The sequence below is a fragment of the Elephantulus edwardii genome, unplaced genomic scaffold (genome assembly GCF_000299155.1).
Source record: "Elephantulus edwardii isolate Elephantulus edwardi_28Jun2011 unplaced genomic scaffold, EleEdw1.0 scaffold00049, whole genome shotgun sequence".
NCBI lineage: Eukaryota > Metazoa > Chordata > Mammalia > Macroscelidea > Macroscelididae > Elephantulus > Elephantulus edwardii.
The window spans coordinates 7,942,425-7,948,424 of NW_006399799.1; positions in this window are offsets into that span (position 1 = coordinate 7,942,425).

Sequence of the window (6,000 nt, forward strand, 5' to 3'; positions counted from 1 at the left end):
CAACTCTCTGATGCATAACAGGTGATTGCGAAGACCATGGCTTGTATCAGACGCACCTTAGTCTCCAAAGAGATACCATTGCTCTTCAGCACTTTGGAGAGGTCCCTAACAGCAGACTTTCCCATGGCAATGCACCTTTTCATTTCCTGGCTGCTGGTGCCAAGACTGTTGACTATGGAGCCAAGCAAACTAAAGCTGTGTACAATCTCAATCTCTTCACCATCCATCCTGATGCTGCCAATTGGTCCAGTGGTGAGAATCTTTGTTTTCTTGACATTGAGCCTCAATCCATATTGTAGGCTGCAGTCCTTGACCCTCTGCAGCAGTTGTTAGGTGCCCTCAAGTCGAATGTGATGCGTAACAACCCTGGGCCATCCTCATCATCTCTGACACACGTAAGGTCATTGCTGCAGTCACTGTGCCACCCCATCTCATTGAGGAGCTTCCTTTCTGTTCCTGACCCTCAACCTTTCCAAGAATCTTCCTCTGTTTTGCTGACCCTCCACCTTCCAAGCATGATGTCCTTCTCCAAGTTATAACCTCTTTAACAATATACACAACATATGTGGGATGAAACTTCACCATCCTTGCCTCCAAGGAGAACTCTGCCTGCACACTTTCCAAACATACCTCTTTATTCTTTCTGCAGTCCATGAGATATTCAGTGCTCTTCTCCAACACCGCAACTTGTCAAACCCAGGAAATGTTACTTTCTGTGGGATGACGTCCCTGGTGGCCCTGCCACCTCCTCCAGGAAGCTTTCCCTGATTTCTCAGAGCTGGCACCTTTGACTGGAGCAGGGCACCTCAGATGGCCACGTTGGAGTTCCTTGCTACCTTGAGATGAGGGCAGAGTCTGATTCCCTGATGAGCCCCCAGCCTGGCACCTAGTGGGCGTTGGTGGTGTGGTGTCTGGTTGACTGTGGGTAGAGGGGAGGCAGAGAGGCAGCTCAATTTCTCTTCCATTCAGCTTCCTCACCTCGGCCCTCCCTCAAGACTCCCTCCAGACTGTCCGAAGCCACCACCAGGACCCAGGGCTCCTGCTGAGGCTGAACAGCTGCTCTCTTGGACCTGGTGATTATCCAAAGAACGGTGCAAGCATGGATTTGCCTGTGCTGACTTTCTCATCCATCGGTAGGGAGCCGTTTCTGTTCCAACCTGTGGTGGGAAATATGTGACTGTTTCCCACAGAGTAGTACACTGTTGTTGTTGTTGTGTGCCAGCAAGTGTGAAACAACTCATAGAGGACCCTCCAGAGACTTTTCAGAGTCAGTAAATTGCCCAGGGAAAAGACAGTCCATCTTTCTCTAGCTGAGCACCTGGTGGATTCAAACCACTTGGAGATGCAGCACAGCTCCTTACCACTAGGCCACCCGAGCTCCCCACAGATTAATTAAGAAGCACAAGTAAACCCATTCTTCCTTTGCTTTCTGGGCACTCTGGGCTTTTCAGGGATTGTAGACTTGCAAAGAGGCTAAGAGTCTGGAGGAAGGTGCAGTCGGGTAGGGAGAGACAGCTGAAGAAGCAAAATCTTGGATGGTGATTAAAAAGAAAAAGGCAAAACTGTTCATGGCAGACTAGTAAATAAGCACAAGTAAATGTGTGCTTACTTTGTTTATCGGTTAAAACAACTCTTTCTAGAGTCCTTCCCCAGAGCCCTACCTCCAGCCCCCCACCTCACATCACTCACTGGAGTCGCCATGGAAGAGGCAGGTGGTTTGGGAAGTCTGGGAAGTCAGAGCACATCAAACTGGAGAGGGCAAGTGGCAAGGAGTGGGGAGGGCGGGCGAGAAGGGGAAGGGAAGGAGGATGGAAAAGCCCTGATCACTTGTTTCCTTGTCTGTGGAGGCTGTTACTTCACCCTACTTAAGGGTTGCAGGCCCAGCACAGCCCCCAGCCCCTCCTAATTACCATGATTAGCACTAAGCAAGCGGCTGCACTTTATGACTCTCCAAACCAAAAAAATAATTAAAGCAATTACTGTCATTAACACTCTGCCCTCTTCACCACCTTCTGTGAGCTGAGAAGCAAACAGGTCCCAGGGAATCAGGATTGGGGGCCTCTTCTCCCTACCCTGCCCCTGCCCACCCCACCACCACTTCCAATGCCTGGAAATCAGGAGACCCACCAGACTAGTGGACTGGACCGAGCCCGGAGGATGAGAGACCACCAGGGTCTCAGCAGAGCACCGAACAGAAGCTCTTTCACACCCTAAAAGGCTGGGCCCAGATTCCAGGAAATTACACAGAGAAGGCTGCCCAGGAACAGAGTCAAAGCCACCAAAGGTGAAGTTTTCTTCCTGGCCCCTGCCATTGTCCCATTCCCATCCCCAACAGGACGCTGAGGCTTGGCCTTGGCCCCCTGGGAGGCTTCAGTCCCAGGACACCTCAAGCAGGAATCTCACATGCAGGAACTTCCCCATCCAGCACTGTTCTCTCCCACTCCCCAGTTTCCCATCACTCCAGCCTAATCTCTCAGTGCTTCAGTATCCTTGTCAACAAATGGACTTTGGAATGTCTGTTCCATAATCCCCTCTGCATGGGTCACTTACACAAGCAAATGAGATGAGCTACCAGAAGCCCCTAAAGCAACCCCTGGCACATAGCTGTCATTGCCTTGGGGTCAGTTCCCACTGCTGCATGGCTGTGCCCGCCTGTCTTCCAGGAGCCTCTGCTGAATTCAAACCACCAACCTTTTGGCTACAACTTAAACGCTTTCATTCTCATGCCTTCTCCCCCAGTGGAGAATGACTGGGGTAGGGTAGGAGAGTGTGCTGAGGCGGCTTGGGATAGGCCCCTAGATTGTCATAATTCTGTGCACCATGACGTTTGGGACCCCGGATTACTGCAACAGCCTCCTAACTGGCCCTCCTGCTTCTGCCCCTGCCTCCTTGTCCTTTGATTTTTTTCCCTCAGTGACTCAATGACTAAGTGAAGGTAAGTCAATTATTTCTCTCTTTTGCTCCTAATCCTGCAACATGTCTCCTTACCCTATCTCGGAATAAAAACTCTCCTCCTCAGTCAGACTTCAGATGTACCCAACACGCTTCTGCCATAGGACTGTTCCCTCTGTCCAGAACACCTTCCAGATGCCCCCTCCTTCAAGACGGTTCAAATGATGCAGCCATTGGCCAGCACCCCACCCACATTCCCAATCCCCCTGCTTTACTCTGCTTTCTTCCCGCTGTGCATATCACCTTCTGGCATACGTATTTACTTATTTATTGTTTATCATCTAACCCCAGCAAAGATCTTTGTCTATCTCGTTCTGATGTTTTTCCAGAGCCTGGAGTGCCTTGGCACATAGCAAACACTCAGTAAATATTTGTCTAATTGATTTAAAAGATAAAACCTTGGATAAAGGGAGCACTGGTGGCCTAGTGGCAAGAAGCTGCGCTGCATTCCTGAAGGCACACGGTTCAAATCCACCAGCTGCTCCATTGGAGAAGGATGGACAATCTCCTCCTGTGCGATTAACTGCTTCTGAAAACCCACTGGAGGGTCAGCTATGGGTCAGTTCCTATTGGACAGTACACAACAACCACCACCTTAGATACTGTTTCAATGGAAGAATTAATGGAGTTCTTTAGTGGAGGGATTGGAGCCAATGGAAGCATCATCATAACAACAGAATACAATGTCAGCCAGACTGTGCACGGCCAGTCTTCAACCAAGACACCATGTGGCAGCAAAGAAGAAAACTGAAGTCTTGTGTCTTCCATGCTTGGTCCGAGAATAGGGTTGATTTCATTTAGACTGTATCAGTCACTGGGATTCCCAGTCAGTTGCATCAGTCAGTACAGATTCTCAGAAGGATTGTCTTCTAATAAACTGTTGTATTCAACAATTAATTTAAACACTAAAAGGGGAGTTTTCAACTACAATTTGAATTAAAGTTTATAAAGCAAATTTGTTTTCCATTCAGCCACTCATACACATTTTGGTTTTGTTTTATGATGGTAATTACAATAGCCACAATGTAACTGCAGTCTTCCTACTTCTTCTTTGTTATTCTCACCTCCATTAATCCTTCTATGTTAGTCCTTCCAGTCCTCTGAGCTTTATCCCTCAGACATATGTTGCCCTTTCATCTTATGTGGTTGAGGTATTCTAAGGAGAGAGTTATTACTCAAAAAGTAAAAGTGATTTCACTTTATTTATCTCAGTTATTAAGGGAGTTCTGGTGGCCTGGTGGTAAAAAGGGTGTGCTGCAAGCCCAAAGGCAGATGGTTTGACTCCACCAGATGCTCTGCAGGGAGAAGAAGGGGCAGCCTCCACTACCATTTACTAACTCTGAAAACCTGCTAGGGGGTCAGCTATGAATGGGTTCTGACCTGACTGCACACAGCATCTCCAGATCAGGTAAAAGGTGAACATTTAAACACACCTTTAGGGAGGACTCTTAATTTTGTTATGCAAATGTAAAGCAAAACCTCTCTTCTGAGATGGAAATGTTGTTCCTATGAAGTCCAATTGCTTAAGGAGTGACAATGTCAGAAGATTTCTGGAGGTGACCTTATGGGATGAACTGGAGGTGGGAGAACACAGGTTGTCCGTGGATATGAACTCTACACAGAGAATGTAAACACTTCAACAGAGATTGGGAGACCCCTAGTTCCTAAAACTAGGATTATGATACAACCTTGCTTGCTCAAACTGAGGAGGACCTGAAGTACTTGCTGCAGAAAGTCAAGGACTATAGTCTTCAATATGGATTGAAGCTCAACATTAAGAAGACAAAGATTCTCACCACTGGGCCAATTGGCAGCACCATGATAGATAGAGAAGAGATTGAGGCTGTGAACAGCTTCAGCTTGCTTGGTTCCACAGTCTTGACACCAACAGTCAGGAAATCAAAAGACAAATTGCGCTGGGGAAATGTGCTGTCAGGGACTTCTCCAGAGTGCTGAGGAGCAACAATATCAGTCTAGAGACTGAGGTGCACCTAATCCAGTCGTTGCAATTACTTGCTATGCATCAGAGACCTGGACAATGACGAAGGATGACAGAAGAATCGATGACTTTGAGTTGTGGTGCTGCAGAAGAGTCTTGAACAAACCACAGAAGACTGCCAAGAAAACATATAGGTCTGTCTTGGAAAGGGTAAAACCAAGTTTCTCCTTGGAGGCTAGAGTTTTGAAACTCCATCTCACATACATTGGGCATATGGTCAAAGAAGGGACCGATCTTTCAAGAAGGACATCAGGCTGGGAAGGGTGGAGGAATAGCGCAGGAAAGGAAGACCCCAGATGAGTTGGATTGATAGAGTAACGAGGGCCATGGGGGTAGATGTGTCAGAATCAGTGAGACTGGCTCAGGACAGGGCAGGCTTCAGAGCTGCTGTACATAGGGTCGCTGAATCACAGGTGACTTGACGGCACATAACAACAACAGTTCCTAAAAAGGGATTGTTGTTCTTATATACCATTGTGATGTTAGCCTAAAAATTAGCTCCTTTTTAAGCCATTAGTTAGTCCCCTCTCGTCTCCAGCTACCTTAACTATAGACACTTGGTCTTGCAAATCAGTATGGACTTAATAATTATTAACAGCTGAAGCAGTGATACAACAAGATCACTCTCCACACTAGAGGGTGCATGAAAACACCAACACAAGAGTGACAGGGCAACTGTGGTTAAGCTTTCTACTGCATCAAGCTTGACCGACCAATTGCTCACTAGTTGATAAAAAAAACCACCAGACTGCATACCTATAGTCACATGAAACATTCTCCTGAGGAGTCGGAGTCTCTGGAGGACCTGCTAGCAAATCTTCAAACCCACAGGACACAGAGGAATTGGGGAACTGAGCCATAGATGACACTGTCAATAGAAAGTATGGACTTATACAACTGGTTAAGCATTTAGAAGTGTGTTAATCTGAGAATTGTCATAAATGTTGTTATGTGTCATCGAGTCGCTTGCGACTCATAGCGACCCTATGTACAGCAGCCCTAAACTCTGCTCTGTCTTGTACCATCGCACGATCTCTGACACTCCCATC